General features: G+C 50.1%; 3 non-coding genes across 3 annotated transcripts; 1 reads left to right on the forward strand and 2 right to left on the reverse strand.

The window, feature by feature from the left end:
• The first annotated feature begins 2,188 nt into the window (after positions 1–2,188).
• Positions 2,189–2,260, forward strand: TRNAG-UCC (transfer RNA glycine (anticodon UCC)). Its single transcript has one exon. It is a non-coding gene; the product is annotated as a tRNA-Gly (tRNA).
• An 8,561-nt stretch (positions 2,261–10,821) lies between these two features.
• On the reverse strand, positions 10,822–10,893 carry TRNAG-UCC (transfer RNA glycine (anticodon UCC)). The gene has a single exon. It is a non-coding gene; the product is annotated as a tRNA-Gly (tRNA).
• A 4,291-nt stretch (positions 10,894–15,184) lies between these two features.
• Positions 15,185–15,255, reverse strand: TRNAC-GCA (transfer RNA cysteine (anticodon GCA)). Its single transcript has one exon. It is a non-coding gene; the product is annotated as a tRNA-Cys (tRNA).
• Positions 15,256–20,095: the final 4,840 nt, after the last annotated feature.

The following is a 20,095-nucleotide window of genomic DNA, read 5'->3' on the forward strand; positions in this document are numbered from 1 at the left end:
ATGGAAGAATCCAATGCACCGCTACAGACTAGGGACCGAATGGCTAGGCAGCAGTTCTGCGGAAAAGGACCTAGGGGTGACAGTGGACGAGAAGCTGGATATGAGTCAACAGTGTGCCCTTGTTGCCAAGAAGGCCAATGGCATTTTGGGATGTATAAGTAGGGGCATAGCGAGCAGATCGAGGGACGTGATCGTTCCCCTCTATTCGACACTGGTGAGGCCTCATCTGGAGTACTGTGTCCAGTTTTGGGCCCCACACTACAAGAAGGATGTGGATAAATTGGAGAGAGTCCAGCGAAGGGCAACAAAAATGATTAGGGGTCTAGAGCACATGACTTATGAGGAGAGGCTGAGGGAGCTGGGATTGTTTAGTCTGCAGAAGAGAAGAATGAGGGGGGATTTGATAGCTGCTTTCAACTACCTGAGAGGTGGTTCCAAAGAGGATGGCTCTAGACTGTTCTCAATGGTAGCAGATGACAGAACGAGGAGTAATGGTCTCAAGTTGCAGTGGGGGAGGTTTAGATTGGATATTAGGAAAAACTTTTTCACTAAGAGGGTGGTGAAACACTGGAATGCGTTACCTAGGGAGGTGGTAGAATCTCCTTCCTTAGAGGTTTTTAAGGTCAGGCTTGACAAAGCCCTGGCTGGGATGATTTAACTGGGAATTGGTCCTGCTTCAAGCAGGGGGTTGGACTAGATGACCTTCTGGGGTCCCTTCCAACCCTGATATTCTATGATTCTATGATTCTATGATCTGTGTGCCGGACTCGCCCCAGCCCTCCAGCACAGGGACAGGAAAACGAGACTGGGACTGACAGTGGGGAAGGGAGTGTCGATCACAGTGTGGAAACTTTCAGTGCCCGACTGCTACCAGTCAGTGAGAGTCTCGCAACAGAATACACGGTGGGGTAGATTTATCGTAAGGCGTTAACAGATATTGTAAGAGACGGTTCCGTGTTAAGTGGCCTGTTAATGCCTCTCCAGTCAAAGGGGCACTAGTGGGTTACAGACTGTTGTCTCTTACAACTCCGGGTAAAGGGAATTGGAGCGAGAACTCGGATCCTTTCCCTAGCCGATTCCACCGGGATCGTGCAGAAGCCAGGAAAGTTCCCCACAATAGCAGGACCAACCCCCCTTTGCCTAATTGGCATCATGAACAGGATAGCGTCTGTAGGCTCCACCCCATTAGTTGACTGATTGAGTTCTGGTAGCACTGGCCAGGCCCGGCTGAGACCCTACAATGGTGGAACAGAAGAACGACAGGTCCAGTTTGCTGCACTTCAGTGCTAATTATCAGACAAGGCTGGGGCATTACGACAAGCCAGATCTGAGCAGAGAGAAGTTTTTTGTCGGCCAGAGAGGTAACAGACCTCAGCTTGCCCCCTCCCAGCCCCATGGACCCCCTGAAAAACCAGCCTTTCACTCCCACTGCCGTGTGCAGGGACCCCAGGGGGGTTTCATTTGGAACTGAACTGGGGACACCAGCCTTTCGTAACAGACAGCTCAAGTTCGGACTATTTTTAAACACTTGTTTCATAGCATCACAATCGATACAATTGTGTCAGCCTTGCAGGTTGCCATGGGTAAAACTAAACAGCTCTTCAAATACAAGTGAGGGGAGATCAATCACTTGTCAGAGTCACTACGCCTAGAGGAATCCTGTTGTTACATTCCTTATGTCCTGGCGCTTTCCTGTGGCCTTTTCCTTTCCCTGCCATCAGTGAAAAGTTTTGTTATTTTGCACAAAAACTTTATTTCCCCGGGAGAGACCCAGGAGCGGGAGCTGCCTGCGTGTAGCAAACACCCAGAGAAGGTGACAGACGAACACCCTTAAGACAAGCTGGCTTATCCCCACAGACCCCAAGGATTGGAATCAACAGCAGCAACAAACCCTTGTGTGTGCAGCAGGAGCTAACACAAACCTTGACTTTAAAAGGAGCTGTCTCAGCTAAGGTTTGTCATAGGGGTGATTTGTCTTCATTTCCCTTCTCCGAGAGGAGCGGTGGGGTTGGTGCCACCTTACCCTGGGATGTAGCACCTCCCTCCCCATATTTCAGCTGCTCTGGGAACCTGTCTCGGCATAGAGCTGACAGATTGCCTCCTTCCCATCCATCCTGCTCACTAGAGTTGCCAGAGTGAGTCATTTTGCTAGTACCTGCTACACCTGGGCAACCCTGCTTTGCCAGATGCACTGGTGGTATAGTGGTGAGCATAGCTGCCTTCCAAGCAGTTGACCCGGGTTCGATTCCCGGCCAATGCAGGGCTGTGTTTTGTCCTTGTCTGGAATTGGCTTCATTTCAGTCACATTGTCTTCGAATCACATGGTCAACGCAATTGTCAAAGAATTTATGTCCCAAATCCCAGCAGGTCGTTAAAGACACAGTGGGGGGTTGCAAGGAACTATAGAGCGAGCGGTAGGAGTCGTCCTTGTGTCTAGAGCCCTGTGCAGATACACAGTTTGTATCCACGATCTGCAAAAATTGTCCGCAGATTTGCAGGGCTTCACCAGGCATCTGTGCCAAGCCCCGGACCACCAAGCATCCTCCACTTCGTCCCAGAGACTTCCTGCCCCAGAGATCCGCGGATTTACAGGGCTTTACTTGTGTCATTTGAGAAAGTCAGAAACCGTGGGGACATGCATCTGTATCTCCTTGTCTTCAGTAACGAGGAGTCTGGTGGCATCTTAAAGACTAACAGATTTATTTGGGCATAAACTTTCGTGGGTAAAAAACCATGACTCCATGCATCTGAAGAAGTGGGTTTTTAACCCACGAAAGTTTATGCCCAAATAAATCTGTTCATTTTTAAGGCACCACCGGACTCCTCGTTGTTTTTGTGAACACAGACTAACACGGCTACCCCTCTGAGACTTGTCTTCGGTGTTATAATTCCAGCTGTTGGAGATGTTTGTCTCGTGCTCGTGCATGATGGGGAGAAAGTGGAAATATAAAGTTTTATGTCCATTTTTGGTGCTGCAGATTCTCTTGTGTTACAAAAATAAGGATGTAAACAAAAGGGTGTAAAGGAAAAATAAACATAAACCAAAAATTGTAATACACTTAGGTAAGCAGAAGAACGAGGTTAAGCCAAACCTTTCAAAATAATAATAGAAAGGGGGGAGAGAAAGAGCTCAGGTATGTTGGGATCCCACCTCTAGTTGAACTCAGATTGCTAGAATTAAAGTTCAGACCATTACGCTGTAGCCTAGAGGGCTAGTTTACTCTTTATTATATTCAGCAGGACCAGGGGGCACCTACAGGCCTGTATCCTGTAAGACATTAGCATAAGTATTGTAGGCCTGTGACCCTTGGCATGCCATAGATAAATGGCCTGGCAGTTACCCTTAGATTTAGGGGACCTAGGAATAGCTTACTCAACAGCAGAAGTTGGGAACTAACAGTACCGGGCAGGAACACTGAAGTGACCTTGGGCTTGGACATTTTAGGATAGAATCGTTGGCAGATATCAAACCATCAACTCGCCTGAGCAACTGGTGGTGTGGGTGATAATGAGTTAAACGGCATCAATATGTATTAATAGGTTAACCTATCGGATAGGTGCACCCCAGTCTTATGAGGGCGAGGAAGTTAGATTTGGACATGGAAGGCTGGGCACGAGAATGAATATTCATGGCAGCGCTCAGGCCCTATAATAGGGCAAACCACCGTGTTGAGGGTGTTTGCTTTGCATCCTCTGATCCTTCAGCTCTGTTGTTATCTACCATCAATCTTGGGCACTGAGGAACCTGGACCGTTGGACTCATTGGGCAGGCCAGAGACAGGGCTGGTCCTTTGTCTCTCATCACCAGGTCCTCAAGGAAGGATGTGAGTACGTAAGTCCAAGTTCATATGCAAAGAATGACACTCCCGATATCCCCAATCCTGGATTCTTGCTGTCTGGGCCTGTGGTTTGGAGCTTTTCTGTCTCTTTTACTGATTCTAGTAAAAATCACGACGGCTTGGCTTTGCCCTCAGTGCGAGCATCCTCGCCGTACCCCTGGAGGTTCCCGACAAGAAAGCGAACGCATTGGTTTTAGTTCTGTGTAGCCTGAATCAGGGACAAGAACCTGACTACCCTCAGCTCATTAGTCAGGATCAATTGGCAATCAATGCAAGGATTAACCATTAAAACCGGTCAGGCATCAATGTCATAGGAAACCTGCTACTGCCCCTCTTGCTGAACACCTGTGATGCGCAGGATTGAGTTGGGACAACCTCTTGGCTTCAGCCACTGAGTGTTTCTTTGTGCTCCTAGTCCCTTTCTTGCCCCTTCCTTGGTATTTCTCTCCTTCACTCTCTCTGCCGTTCCCCTCCTGCTCTCTCTTCCCCTGCACTTTCTCAGGAATTTGCCCCACAGCATTTAGGAAAAGCCAGAGATTCTATAATCTGCACAAGTCAGAGGGGATGGGACCCAGTTCATAACCACTCACCAGGAGAAAATGAGCCTTTATGGGAAACTATGTCACACAACGCACAGTCAACCTGTGGAACTCCTTGCCAGGGGATGTTGTGAAGGCCAAGACTAGAACTGGCTTCAGAAAACAATTTGATAATTTCATACGGGATAGGTCCATCGATGGCTATTAGCCATTGATGATCAGGGATGCAGCCCCATGCTCTGAGAGGCCTCAGCCTCTAGCTGCCAGAAGCTGGGAGTGGATGACAAGGGAAATGGTTTTGTCTGGCTATGTTACTGGCCACAGCAATAAAGTGAGTGGACGCAAATCCCTTTTCAGAGGCCAGGCACCCAGAGGAATCATGGGGCTTTTCGGTCCTTAGGGTCTGGTGCCGGCGAGTGCATGTTGTGTTTCATAAAGCTGTAGCATCTTGCAAAGACGTGTTATCGCAGCAAGCGAAACCAAACCAACCAACCAAACAAAAAGAGATCAAGATTGAAATGTTCTCCAGGTTCCTCGGTCCCAACCTGCCGCCCGTTCGGCCGCCGATGCAGCTCCATCCCTCCGCCCCCAGTAGATGCCGATTCCCTCCGCCCCAGCTGGGCAGGGTGTGAAGCCCTGTCACTCTGCCTTGCCTAATTCCCCGAACTCTGGGGGACTTCAGCTCCTCTGTGCCCCCAGGGACCCTCCACCCCACTCCCGACCCAGCTCCTACTTATCCCTGGGGCTTTCTCCCAGCAGAGGGACATCGCAGGGGGCTGGGTCCCTGTTTGCCTTTGCTCTCTCCCCGGCACAGTCCAGGGCAAGGGTCATGGATTCTTCCTAAAAGTGGGGGCCAGGGGGCTGGGCCCGTGGCAAGAAGTGGATGGGCCAGGTCCGTCCACTTTGAAAAGTGCGAGGGCCTTGGCCCCTTGGCCTCCCCTGTTCCGGCGTCCCTAGTCTGAGCACCGTGGCCCTGGGTGGAGCTGCCATTCGCCTGCCCCCCATGCGGTCTCAGCTTTCTGTTACCCCAGCATTTCTTCTCTCCATCTGCAGCAGCATCCCAAACCCGTTGCACTTGCCTCCTGTCCCCTCAAGGGACCACCAGAACTTGACACCCAGTTTTCTCACTACGCTGCAGTTGTGTTCTCTTGGGAAGTCACTTCTAGCCATTGATATTCCCAGCTGCCTTGCAGCGTCACTGTGTCTATTAGTTGGTGGTGGTCCTGCTTTGAGCGGGGGATTGGACTAGATACCTCCTGAGGTCCCTTCCGACCCTGATCTTCAATGATTCTATGAAGAACAAGAATTCTTGGCTTGCAAGTTCCCTTCTGTCCAGACCATGATTAGAGGGTGTTGGGGGTCAGTGACGTTGCTGTAGATAGTTGTCAGTTCTCCAACTTGGGCATTTAGACAGTGCCTTTCCCAGTCATATCTCCAGCACACCAGGGATTTCCATAGCAAGGGCCAGGCTTTCCTCTGGAACTGGGATTGCCACCCTGGAGTAAAGTCAGCCTCTTCTTTCATCCCATATGTTCCATGAAATAACAACAGCAGCAGGAAGAAAGAGGAGAGTCATGATCCCACTTTCAGGGCAGAAGGTAGCCATGTCCCATTTGCTATTTGCATTGTAGGAGAGAAAGTTCCAATGGAATTTAATGCCCCTGGTCAGAGAAGTGACACAGAGAGATTTTGCTATTCAGTGACTTGTGCAAAGAAAACTGTGTTTCTGTATGAAATCGAGGAGGGAAATGAAAGCCACACGGTGGCACCGTAAGCTAAGAAATGAGCGTGACGGACTCAGAACTGCTCCCCGGGAGAACTGAATTCTCCCATTCACCTGGGACTAAGGAGACATTTGGTTCTTCCAAGGAGACATTGGGAAATCGGGACATTAAGTCAGACCTGGGGGGTTCAGGCTTCTTTATCTCTCTGTAACAAAGTGACCTTGATCCCCAGGAAGGGAGAAAAGGCCTGGAGCTGCCTTTAGTCACATGCTGGAGTCTCCTGGGTAGGGTTATCAGACCTCCGGGTTTTCCCAGACATTGCCAATAAGAGTTAATGTCTGGGTTTTCACAAAGCAGATGTAGCTCAGAAAGAGCCCTGATTGGTCCAGTTCCCGATTGGCCTTCCCCTGCATCCACAGCTGATTGGTCCATTCCCCTGCATATGCAGCTGTCGGATCCCACCCATCCAGGCCCTGCTCCCAGCCCTGCGGAGGGGGATTCTGCAGGGATGGCTGTTGCTGCATCCTCTGCTTGCACCAGCCCCTGCCACCGGGACAGGGAGTGACACCTCCAGTGAGTACCCCTGCCGCAGGTGCCCCCTCCAGCAGCCCCAGCACCCTGCACTGCAACCCCACTGTGATTCACCTATTTTTCTCTTACGTGTGGTAATGGGGAAAGACTCATTTATTTGCTATTCTCAGTTTTGTATTTGTCTTGTATCAGGTGTGACAAAGCTCTATCCTTGCCTCCGTGGGTCCCGCGTTTCCTGGCGGATTTCGCTAGCCTCAGAGGCTCACTGTGACCCTCCATGTAACCCTTCTCTCTCTAGAGACAAGGGTCATAGAATCATAGAATCATAGAATATCAGGGTTGGAAGGGACCTCAGGAGGTCATCTAGTCCAACCCCCTGCTCAAAGCAGGACCAATCCCCAATCAAATCATCCCAGCCAGGGCTTTGTCAAGCCTGACCTTAAAAACTTCCAAGGAAGGAGATTCTACCACCTCCCTAGGTAACGCATTCCAGTGTTTCACCACCCTCCTAGTGAAAAAGTTTTTCCTACTATCCAACCTAAACCTCCCCCACTGCAACTTGAGACCATTACTCCTTGTCCTGTCCTCTTCTACCACTGAGAATAGTCTAGAACCATCCTCTCTGGGACCACCTCTCAGGTAGTTGAAAGCAGCTATCAAATCCCCTCTCATTCTTCTCTTCCGCAGACTAAACAATCCCAGTTCCCTCAGCCTCTCCTCATAAGTCATGTGTTCCAGACCCCTAATCATTTTTGTTGCCCTTCGCTGGACTCTCTCCAATTTATCCACATCCTTCTTGTAGTGTGGGGCCCAAAACTGGACACAGTACTCCAGATGAGGCTTCACCAATGTCGAATGTCACAGTCTGCTGAGCCATTTTCATCATAAGCCAGCGAGGGAGGTGAGGAGAAGTTATCCTTCCTTGCACAGTGTGACGAAGTGGGTCTGTTCTTAATGTTTCCTCTGAATAGTGTGGGGGTGCCTCAGTTTCCCCTATGGAGTTCTTAAGTATCTAGGTGGTGGGATAAGGGTGTATGATCGTTGCAGAACCCTAGAGGGCAGGTGTGTGCAGGGGTCTGGACACAGAGAATGGCCGACACCCTGTTTCCTAGCAACTGATGGCCTGGGCCTTCCCCCCTGCAAGGTGAGAGCTAAAGGGTTGGAGAACAAAGGAATCCGGTGACCTCCTGGCCCGGGAAAGGGACAAAGCCTAGAGCAGGGCAGGGCTGGAGGGAGTTTCAGTTTGGGGCTGGCTGGAGACATGGAGTGAAGTGCAGACGTGGTTGTCTGGCTCACTGCCCCCCAAAATGGACCCAGCTGAGGGGTCCAGTTCTCTCCACCTACAAGCTCTGTTTTAGACCATGTTCCTGTCGTCTAATAAACCTTTGTTTTACTGGCTGGCTGAGAGTCACGTCTGACTGCGAAGTTGGGGTGCAGGACGCTCTGGCTTCCCCAGGACCCCGCCTGGGCGGACTCGCTGTGGGAAGCGCACGGAGGGGCAGAGGATGCTGAATGCTCCGAGGTCAGACCCAGGAAGGTGGAAGCTGTGTGAGCTGTGTGTCCTGCAGACAGGCTGCTCACAGAAAGGAGACTTCCCCAGAGTCCTGTCTGGCTTTGTAGGGAGCAGTTCCAGAGCATCGCCCAGGGACTCCGTGACACACAGTCTCTGTTGTCTCCCAGTCTCAGTGATTAATCAGGGGGCAAAAGTGGGGGAGCCCGGGCCCACCCTCTACTCCGGGCTCCAGCCCAGGGACCCTATTAGTATCAGCTATGGCAGCTGACCTTTTAGAAACATGACATGTACAATTCCCTGGGCTACTTCCCCCACAGCAGCCCTCACTTCCTCAAGCTCCACTTCACCCTTACCTCAGGGCCTCCTTCCTTGTGCCTGATATGGTGTGTACTACTCAGCCTCTCCAACAGCACAACTTCCACCCACAGCTCCTGACATGCACACCCACCTGACTGACTGGGAGGCTTTTAACTAGTTTCAGCCAGCCCCTGATTGGCTTCAGGTGTCCCAATCAACCTAGCCTCCTCCCTGCCTTCTGGAAAGTTCTTAATTGGCCCCAGGTGTCTTAATTGACCTGGAGCAGCTGCCATTTCACTTATCCTGGTACCAGGGATTTGTTTAGCCTGGAGCTAATATGTCTGTCTCCCACTACTTTTCTATAGCCATCTGGCCTTGCCCCGTCACACAGGCTTTTTTAAAAAAAAACATCGATCTAATTAATGGCATGTTTGGTTAATTGGTTAGCGGACTAGCTAACTAGTGATTTCGGAGGAGGAAAAGTTTGCATAGATTCCAACTGAAGATTTCTCCAAGCAAGATTGGGAGGGAAGATGTTGCTTTTGACTCATCAGACTGTATAGATTTGGTGATCAAAGACTCTGAGACTCACATGAACTCCACCTAAGATTTGGGGGAACTCTGAGTTTCTTCTCACTGTGTTTCTGTGGGGACTGACCTGTTTGGATTGAAGTTTTCTGTACTGATGTTTACGTATAATTGTGAACATAATGTAGGTGGATTATAAAGTAGCCACTTGGTGTTGTAGAAATTACATTACAGTGGTTTATTATTCATGTTTCATTAGCGTAAGATTTTATAAAGCTGGCACTTAAGAATTAAGTTTATTCCTTTCGCTCTTTTGGGGACTTGAATGTGGGGAGGTTGAGCCTGTGCTATCCTGGCTGAAAAACCTTAGAGACTAAATGCTGGGTCTCCAGGTGTTTTCCTCTGGGTTTTCTTTACGCACCAGAGAAGGGCCATGACATAAACTCTAGGCCACCCAAAGGTGACACTGGCTCAGAGCTGATCAGCAAGAGGGTCTGAGTTAGTGTCAAAATCACAGCTTTCCAATCAGGGACTCATGCCCCAGACCCCCATGTGACAGGTGGGGATAGTCACCACTGTACTGATGAGGTAGGAACTGGCAGCTGCCCCTGCACCACAGGGATGACGGGGTACTGTGACTGCCAGGAGATCCAGCCGGGAGGGGGTTGCTCTGGGCTCTGCAGGGTGGTTTCAGCTGGGAGAAGGGTGAGACTGGGGAGTTTGTCTCTCATTTATAGGAGGCTTTGCCAGCAGGGAGGCTGTGGGTCCCATGTTGGGGGGTATCAGTGGGATCTGAGCTGGGGCAGCAGCAGGGGGGCAAGATGGGGAGTTTTTCACTTGATCACAATGAAACGGCAAAACCTCTCCCTGTGCGCCAGCAAAAGACAGACTCTCCTGTGTAGTAGGAAGAGAGCCTGAGACAGAAGCCCTTGTATCAGGGGCCTGGTATGAGGCCTGGGCTAAAGTAGTGTCAAAGCTTTACTGATAGAAATCAAAGACAAGCTGTGGGCGAGAGGCAGGCCTTGCTCACAGAATCCGGCAGGAACAGGGCTGATATTGCAGAAATACACGTTCCTAAGAAGTGCTGGGCACAGAGCACTCACGCAAACACATCCCGCTATCAAGTGGTACCAGAACATCCCGATATCAAGGATGGCACAAAAACATTCCCCAAGGATAACGGGACCACACTGACCCCTCCTCAAAGATAAGGTCAGGATGACAGTACGTCATGGAGATGTTTTGATCGACCCAACATGTACAAGGTGATGGGTGATAACTAGCCACGTCAAGGGGCAGTAACTAACTGTGTCAGAGGGGCAGTACGTAACTTGTTTGCATCAGGGTATAAGGGTGTATGTCAGAGGGAGTGTCTTTGTCTACCCTAGGGAGGAACGGAAAGTCCCACTGTCCACTGAGCTGGGCACACGTCTCAGGGGTCCGGTAGGGTATGCGGGATACTAGTCCTGTGTTTTGTCGACAATAAACATGGCCTGGTGCCTTCGCACCTTAACGGATCTTGTGGTCATTGGGCGATTCTCTGGAGGTCTGCAGTGCCGGCTGTCTGCGTGGAGCTGGGGCTGCACACAGGGAGAACAAACACACGCACCCGAACATCTAACCACCCGGGGACCCCGACCCCCACCCTGATGCACGTTCCAGCGTTTCTGACTTTCTCATAGTACACGGTGGTGATTCCTACAGCTCACTGTATAGTCCTTCCCCCCCCCCCCCTTTAACGACCTGCTGGGATTTGGGACATAAATTCTCTGACAACTGCGTTGACCATGTGATTCGAAGACAATGTGACTGAAATGAAGCCAATTCCAGACAAGGACAAAACACAGCCCTGCATTGGCCGGGAATCGAACCCAGGTCAACTGCTTGGAAGGCAGCTATGCTCACCACTATACCACCAACACATCTGCTGAGAGGTACTCTCCATGGTGCTACTTGTGCGAGCAAAATGACTCATTGCCACACAGCAGGAGGGATGGGTGGGAGGCAGCCTGTCCGAGCCCAGACAGGTTCCCGGTCCCAGAGTGACTGAAAGATGGGAAAGGGCCCGGAGAGCGTCTCCGGCCTCAGCTCTTTTGGGGGTAGATGAACTGAATGCAGCCGCCAAGCCTGGGTCTCTCCCTAGGGAATAAAGCTTCTGTGAAAAACACTCGGGCCAAGTCTACGCTACAGGGCCTATAGCTATGGTACCGTAGCGATGCTGGCATAACCCCATAGTATAGACACACCCAACAGCGATGGCAGGGGCTGGACACTGTGGCCCAGAGCTGGGCTCCTCCCCCGAGCCAGGCAGGAGCAGCAATGCACAGCTCTGCACAGCAGCAGCTGCTCTGGGCCTGGGATTATCGCCGCCAGAGCAGGACTGCTAGGGGAACTAAGACATGACCAGCCCCTGCCCAGGGCTCTGCCTCACTTCCCGACCCCAAGTCTGTGCCTCTTGCTGCAGCAATGGTGCCTCTGGACCCAGATGTGGCTGATCCCCAACTCCCATCTGCGAGGGCCAAAGGAGCAGGTTCTCCCCTCCACTCCAGCCATCTCACTGCTCCCCGCATGCTGGGCTGGGAGGGAGTCACCGCTGGGAGATGTCACTGGGCCTGAGGTGACCCCAGGGAGTGTGTGTGACAGTCTATTAATCCTTTTACTGGACAGTGTCAAAGTTTGTGCAAAGTATGCCTTGTAAGATATCATTTAAAAGCTCATAATTTGCTGATCATTATGTCCTGGTAAAATATGTCTGGCAACGTTATATGTGAAGTTATAAGATTCTACTGCATGATATGACTAAGACAATTTTGGAGGAAGGTCGCAAACAGTTGTCCAGAGACAAAAGGCTAGCCAACGCCCCAGCCAGGTGAAAACAAGATCACCTGAAGAAGTGGCCATTCATCAGCAGAAAAGAGGGTGTGGGCAAAAATCTGCATCTCGTCAAAGAAGCAGCTGGAAGTTCCTGCCCAAACAGACTCGTAGCGGCACAGCTGCGCCATTGTAAGGTGCGCAGTGTAGACATAGCCAGAAACTTTGACTTGAGTTCACTCCATTGTTGAGTTAGGTGTTAGCTGTGTTTTACTTTTATTTCTTTGTAACCAACTCAGACTTTTACCCCTCATTACTTTTAATCACTTAAAATCTGTCTTTCTGTAGTTAATCCACTTGTTTTTTTGCTTTATCTAGACCAGTGTGTTTGGACTGAAGTGTTTGGAAAACTCCATGTGGGATTGTGCACATCATTTTATAGGATGAAGTGAGCTGTAGCTCACGAAAGCTTATGCTCAAATAAATTGGTTAGTCTCTAAGGTGCCACAAGTCCTCCTTTTCTTTTTGCATCATTTTATATTAATTAATGATGGACTTTCTATGAGCGTGTATTATCCAGCAGAGTGTTAGGCAGTAGAAGACACACATTTCTGGGGGAAAGTCTGGGACTTGTGTCGCCCTGCAGTGTGATTCAGAGTGTCTGGCCATAGCACTCAGATAGTATAATGGGCTGACTTACCTGCTGTGTGTGAGCAGACCATGGGACGATTCTGTTCTTTACTGAAGTCCGGTACTGAAGTCAGGTTTACTGGCCTGTTATTGTCGAGGTCACCCTTGGAGCCCTTTTGAAAAACAGGCGTCACATTAGCTACGCTCCAGTCACTGATTTAAATGGTAGGTTCCAAAGCACAGGTCGCAGTCCTACAATTTCACGTTTCTGAGGTCCTTCAGAACTCTTGGGTGATACCATCCGCTCCTGGTGACTTGTTACTCCAACTGAGTAGCAGGGCGGTTGCTAGGAACAATGAAGGTGCTGGTACCAGGGGCCTGATCTTCATTTCCCATTCAGCCCCTTTCTCTGGGCAGAGAATCTGCCCCAGTTCTGGGCTCCTGAAGCCTCTGCCACCCACCCAGCACCTCATGCCCCATGGCTCAGCCCTGGCCTGGACTGCTGCTGCTCTCCAGAACATGGAAGGAGCAGAAGCAGTGCAGGAGCCTTCCCTGGGGCCGCAGGCCTGAGGCTTTGGGAGAGACAGATTGTCTGAGACATCAGAGCGTTGGAAACCCTGTAGCCACCCCCTAAATCAGGGGCCTCTTCCAGCCCTGAGTCTGAGCTGCCAGGATCCCTCCCACTGAGCAGGATGCCCACAGATTACAGCCTGAAAACAGGCATCTGATGCTAACTCCTGTTCTCCCTGCATCACAGCTGGGGGTCAAATGGCCCCTCCATTGCTATAGGGTGTGTGGGCATCATGCCATAGCACCGTGCAGCCACTCATGGCATCAGCACTTCTACCAGCAGCCCTGTGCCAGGCACAAAACCCAAAAACCCAAATGTGCAGCAGCTCCAGCTGCAGCTGGGAAGCCAGGGTTTGCTACCAGGCAGCTCAGCGTCTGTGTCCATTCTCTGTCCAGCCCATGGTGCTATTTATACCACTAAATGCTGCATCAATCCCACAGCTCCCTTTCGTCAGCCCTAGAAATTCATTTAAACTTATGTTTGGCTCCCAGAGAAATAAACAAATGTGTCTGTGAACAGAAGGGAGTCGAGTTCAATCCCTTGTCACCATCAATGTGCAAACCAGGAGCCTGTTGCTTTGCATTCCTGATGTGGTGCCATCGTATGGCCATTCAGTATCAGTCCCTGTTATTAAATAAATGTGGGTTTTTTCCCCACAAAAACATGATTTTCCTGCTAGAGACACAGGCGCAGATTAATTTACAAAGGGCAGGTGATCCTGCGGCAGTGCTGGAGGGAGAAGGGAACATTTTCAGCATCACTAAATGAACGTGTTGTGCCTTACACACATACAGAGAAAGTTAACAATCATTGGAGCTACCAACGCACTTCACAGAATGAAACAAACACCTTTACGTGCAATGGGAAGGGTGAATTAAATAACTCTAAAATATGTTCTGGGCAATGCGATCCACTTGGTACAATCGATGTGCTACATAATAGATAAAGAAGTTAAGAAAGATGTGGTTAAAATTAATTTGTTGAGCCTTTTACACACACTCTCAACTGAATGACTTAAGCTACCCACATGTCCACTTTCTCTTGGCATTTTTAGTTCTGAAGGGTGTCTGAATGTGTCCAGAATGCTAGAATGAGGCAGAGTAACTGTGAAATTATCGTCACAGGAATCAGTTAAAAGCTGGGATTAGGCAAAGCGGAGATGCACACGCAGCCTATTGCACAGCTGGTGAAGTGACAGCGACACACTTGTGAAAGAGAACGAACTCATGTGGGAGCTCTGGGCAGCTGCCCTGTCAGCGCATCACTCACCCGGGAGGTGTTTCACAAAACCCAGCACTTCCCCTCTGGAAGAGAAACACTCCCTGCTGTCACCAACTAACTTTACTCTCCTTGGGGTGGTTTGTCCTCAGGGACGTGGCGCTCTCTGGGAGGTCCATGGTCATTCTTAAAAGAGTCACTGGGTGGTCAGGAATCTTCCCCATGGAAATCTCTTCATTCCTTTCTCAGGGGCCATCTTCTGAGCCATGGCTTTGGGGTTGGTTTTAGCCTGGCTCTCTCCTGTCTTGCTTTCTGTGGCTTCTTGACCACCTTCTGGGGCTTGGCAGCTTTGACCTTTTGGGGTCTTTTCTTTGCCGTTCTGGTCCCTGCTGCAGCCACCAGTTTCTTAGGGCTCTTTGTAGCCCTGGGCATGGTGGCCTTTCTGGGGATCCTGGCAGCTCTGACCAGCTTCTTGGGGGCTCTTTTCCTGCTCAGAGCCTCTGGCTTGTTCTTGTGCCTTGTCCTGAGGGCGCAGCTGCTGCTGGCTGAGTGCGAAGGAGCCAAGGTGCTGGGGACTTCAGCCTGCCCAAGGTGTCTTTGCTCGTCAGACTCCTGAGCCCCAAGTGCATGTGGTTCTTGTTCTGCACAGCACAGCCCTGGAGAACACAGATATGCGAGTGTCCATCATATTATACCTTTGTTTAATCCATGAAAACATAAACTAGAGCCTCAGAGGACTGGAACTGATTTCAGCTGATGGACACGTTTGCTCGGTGTTTGTACATTTCAACGGGAAAAAGAAAAGGAGGACTTGTGGCACCTTAGAGACTAACCAGTTTATTTGAGCATAAGCTTTTGTGAGCTACAGCTCACTTCATCGGATGCAGGAAAGCTGTTGAATGTTTAAATTCACTTCACATCCCCGTTCAGTGGGACTCGTGAACATACTGGAGATGTATGTTCATTAAAAGAGGCAATTTCTTAGGGAGCACCTGGATTTGAACCAGGACCTCTTGATCTGCAGTCAAATGCTCTACCACTGAGCTATACTCCCTACAGGGGAATGCTCTTGAATTTAGTGTCTTGAAGATTATGGACACACCTTTTCTCAGAGCACTGCTCTTACATTCTCACACATGGGTGGTTTTAAAAATGGGGGTTTGTTAAACATTATCACTGCATGTAAACACCACACCTGCACAGTCTCACCAGAGCACAACTATTACTGATCTGGGACCACACCCTGCTCCCCGGCTCTGTGCCCTTTAACCTCACCAGCATTGCTCCAAACCCTCAAAAACACAGGGGACATGTAAATAGAACCCATTAATCCCCATATCATTCATTCATTCATTTCCAAATAATTGCATTCTGACCAGGAGCACAGAGCTCCCGGGAGTGTCAGCCACGCCCCTGTGCCCCGCAGCAGAGTGGGGCCCTTGCAGCGAGCAGGGGCCATAAATGCATAGGTCCCTTTTTCATATTTTGCACACTTGTGGTTCAGTGGGAGAATTCTTGTCTCCTATCCAGCAGGTCCGGGCTTAATTCATGGCGAGTGCTGAGCTGAGTTTTAAGCTTATGTAAGCAGGGAAATGGTCCCGCTATTGTGGGGAACTTTCCTGGCTTATACACTACCCTGGTGGAACTGGCTAGCGAAAGGATCTGAGTCCTCGCTCCCACGCCCTTTACCCAGAGGCCTGCCTGACCTCGAGGGCTCCCCTTCCACTCTCCTGTCTGGCAGAGTCCTTGTAACCCAAACAAGGCTGGGCCCAGGATTCCTGGGGGGCTCGACCCACAACCTTGTTGTGGTCACTTAGAACAGGGCTAGGATGTCCCCACTCCGGGGTGCTCTCTCTGCACTGGGCACCCACTGATCATTATATACAGTTCAAGCAAACGTAATTTATTAACCAGCAAGCAATTTAAAAAATAAGGACAAAATGGGAAAGGTGAGAGGAAAACCGGTCACCCCGCTCTGTGGCAGGGGGACACCACAACCAGCGTCTCTGGGATGTCAGGACAGTTCACAGTCTGTCCCGCCCACGTCCCAGGCTCCTTCTCAGGCCCCAGCTGTGCCAGATGCCCTCAGGTTCCAGGTGGCAGGACCCTTCTTTCCAGGGTCGGCCCCCACATCGAGGTTACGATCCACCCCCTAGTCTGGCCTGCAAGGCCTTTGGCTTGGGGCATCTCCCTGCACTGGTCCCTCTGCCCAGGGTCCCCCTCGCCCTCCCCAGCTGCTCACTGCACCCGGCTCCGGACTGCTCCAGGCCCAGCTCGAGCCCCAGCCCTGCTGCTGCCGCTATGCCTCCAGCATAGCTCCCTGGGCTGCTCCTCTGGCTCTGCGCCCCAGCTCAGCTCAGGCTCCTGCTCCCTCCTTAACTCAGCCCTGCTCCAGCCCAGGAAACTCCAGCTCACACAGAAGATGGGACCCCCCCATTAGCCTGCCCGCCCTGTCAATCAGGCTGACCTTGAGCATTGACCTCTCCCCATTGCCTTTGAGGACTGTCGGTCTCAGAGTCCTGGTTTCATAGAATCATAGAATCATAGAATATCAGGGTTGGAAGGGACCCCAGAAGGTCATCTAGTCCAACCCCCTGCTTGAAGCAGGACCAATTCCCAGTTAAATCATCCCAGCCAGGGCTTTGTCAAGCCTGACCTTAAAAACCTCTAAGGAAGGAGATTCTACCACCTCCCTAGGTAACGCATTTCAGTGTTTCACCACCCTCTTAGTGAAAAAGTTTTTCCTAATATCCAATCTAAACCTCCCCCATTGCAACTTGAGACCATTACTCCTCGTTCTGTCATCTGCTACCATTGAGAACAGTCTAGAGCCATCCTCTTTGGAACCCCCTTTCAGGTAGTTGAAAGCAGCTATCAAATCCCCCCTCATTCTTCTCTTCTGCAGACTAAACAATCCCAGCTCCCTCAGCCTCTCCTCATAAGTCATGTGCTCTAGACCCCTAATCATTTTTGTTGCCCTTCGCTGGACTCTCTCCAATTTATCCACATCCTTCTTGTAGTGTGGGGCCCAAAACTGGACACAGTACTCCAGATGAGGCCTCACCAGTGTCGAATAGAGGGGAACGATCACATCCCTCGATCTGCTCGCTATGCCCCTACTTATACATCCCAAAATGCCATTGGCCTTCTTGGCAACAAGGGCACACGGTTGACTCATATCCAGCTTCTCGTCCACTGTCACCCCTAGGTCCTTTTCCGCAGAACTGCTGCCTAGCCATTCGGTCCCTAGTCTGTAGCGGTGCATTGGATTCTTCCATCCTAAGTGCAGGACCCTGCACTTATCCTTATTGAACCTCATCAGATTTCTTTTGGCCCAATCCTCCAATTTGTCTAGGTCCTTCTGTATCCTATCCCTCCCCTCCAGCGTATCTACCACTCCTCCCAGTTTAGTATCATCCGCAAATTTGCTGAGAGTGCAATCCACACCATCCTCCAGATCATTTATGAAGATATTGAACAAAACCGGCCCCAGGACTGACCCCTGGGGCACTCCACTTGACACCGGCTGCCAACTAGACATGGAGCCATTGATCACTACCCGTTGAGCCCGACAATCTAGCCAGCTTTCTACCCACCTTATAGTGCATTCATCCAGCCCATACTTCCTTAACTTGCTGACAAGAATACTGTGGGAGACCGTGTCAAAAGCTTTGCTAAAGTCAAGAAACAATACATCCACTGCTTTCCCTTCATCCACAGAACCAGTAATCTCATCATAAAAGGCGATTAGATTAGTCAGGCATGACCTTCCCTTGGTGAATCCATGCTGACTGTTCCTGATCACTTTCCTCTCATGTAAGTGCTTCAGGATTGATTCTTTGAGGACCTGCTCCATGATTTTTCCAGGGACTGAGGTGAGGCTGACTGGCCTGTAGTTCCCAGGATCCTCCTTCTTCCCTTTTTTAAAGATTGGCACTACATTAGCCTTTTTCCAGTCATCCGGGACTTCCCCCGTTCGCCACGAGTTTTCAAAGATAATGGCCAAGGGCTCTGCAATCACAGCCGCCAATTCCTTCAGCACTCTCGGATGCAATTCGTCCGGCCCCATGGACTTGTGCACGTCCAGCTTTTCTAAATAGTCCCTAACCACCTCTATCTCCACAGAGGGCTGGCCATCTCTTCCCCATTTTGTGATGCCCAGCGCACCAGTCTGGGAGCTGACCTTGTTAGTGAAAACAGAGGCAAAAAAAGCATTGAGTACATTAGCTTTTTCCACATCCTCTGTCACTAGGTTGCCTCCCTCATTCAGTAAGGGGCCCACACTTTCCTTGGCTTTCTTCTTGTTGCCAACATACCTGAAGAAACCCTTCTTGTTACTCTTGACATCTCTTGCTAGCTGCAGCTCCAGGTGCGATTTGGCCCTCCTGATATCTTTCCTACATGCCCGAGCAATATTTTTATACTCTTCCCTGGTCATATGTCCAACCTTCCACTTCTTGTAAGCTTCTTTTTTATGTTTAAGATCCGCTAGGATTTCACCATTAAGCCAAGCTGGTCGCCTGCCATGTTTACTATTCTTTCGACTCATCGGGATGGTTTGTCCCTGTAACCTCAACAGGGATTCCTTGAAATACAGCCAGCTCTCCCATCGACTCGTCCCCTTTCTTTGAAAAAGATATGTTGGAATTGGAAAAGGTTCTGAAAAGGGCAACAAAAATTATTAGGGGTATGGAACAGCTTCCATATGAGGAGAGATTAATAAGATTGGGACTTTTCAGCTTGGAAAAGAGAAGGCTAAGGGGAAATATGATAGAGGTCTATAAAATCATGACTGGTGTGGAGAAAGTAGATAAGGAAATGTTGTTTACTCCTTCTCATAACACAAGAACTAGGGATCACCCAATGAAATTAATAGGCAGCAGGTTTAAAACAAACAAAAGGAAGTGTTTCTTCACACAACGCACAGTCAACCTGGGGAACTCCTTGCCAGAGGATGTTGTGAAGGCGAAAACTGTAACAGGGTTCAAAAAAGAACTAGATACGTTTATGGAGGACAGGTCCATCAATGGCTATTAGCCAGGATGGGCAGGGATGGTATCCCTAGCCTCTGTTTGCCAGAAGCTGGGAATGGGTGACAGGGGATGGATCACTGGATGATGACCTGTTCTGTTGATTCCCTCTGGGGCACCTGGCATTGGCCACTGTCAGATGACAGGACACTGGGCTAGATGGACCTTTGGTCTGACCCAGTAGGGCCGTTCTTATGTTCTTTTGGTACTGCGAGAGGGCAAACCAAAAACCACTAAGTTTTAGTAAGGGGCCAACAGTCCCCTTACATTGAGAGGTAGAAATGACCAAATTTAAACTTTAAATATGGGCCAGTTTTCCGACTGTCATTTCAAGTTTTTTCATCCCAACATGATGACTTTCTGAATGAACCATCCTAGTTCAACCATAAGGTGTTGAGGTGGATGTAGGAGTCCCTGGGTAAAATTTTCAGGATTCTGTGATGCAGCAGGTCAGACCAGATGTTCATAGCAATCTCGTCTGCCTTTGAAATCTATGACTAAACACAAAATATGGTGGTAAATGAATCCTCAGAAACTGCTTCCCCCCTCTCCTCATCCCAGCAGAGAGTAATCCAAGGACGGGGGCTGTTCAGGAAGGACAGATGAAGGATGTGCTCCCCAGGGAGGAATCAGATTCCAGCATTGTTATGCACCGAGGTGGCCTCCTTGGTAACTTTTACTCTGTGCGAGGTGGCGTCAGGAAATAAACCAGGGGAGACACGGCTGTCCGACCGATAGATGGCTGGCACAAACAGGACAACACAAGAGTGCTTTCACTTAAAGCTACACTTTACTTACTCTCAAGCACTTACACACGTCCACAGCAGGTTAGTACAACACCCCCAACCCTTGATAATTACCGAA

The sequence above is a fragment of the Natator depressus genome, chromosome 28 (genome assembly GCF_965152275.1).
Source record: "Natator depressus isolate rNatDep1 chromosome 28, rNatDep2.hap1, whole genome shotgun sequence".
NCBI classification, from domain to species: domain Eukaryota; kingdom Metazoa; phylum Chordata; order Testudines; family Cheloniidae; genus Natator; species Natator depressus.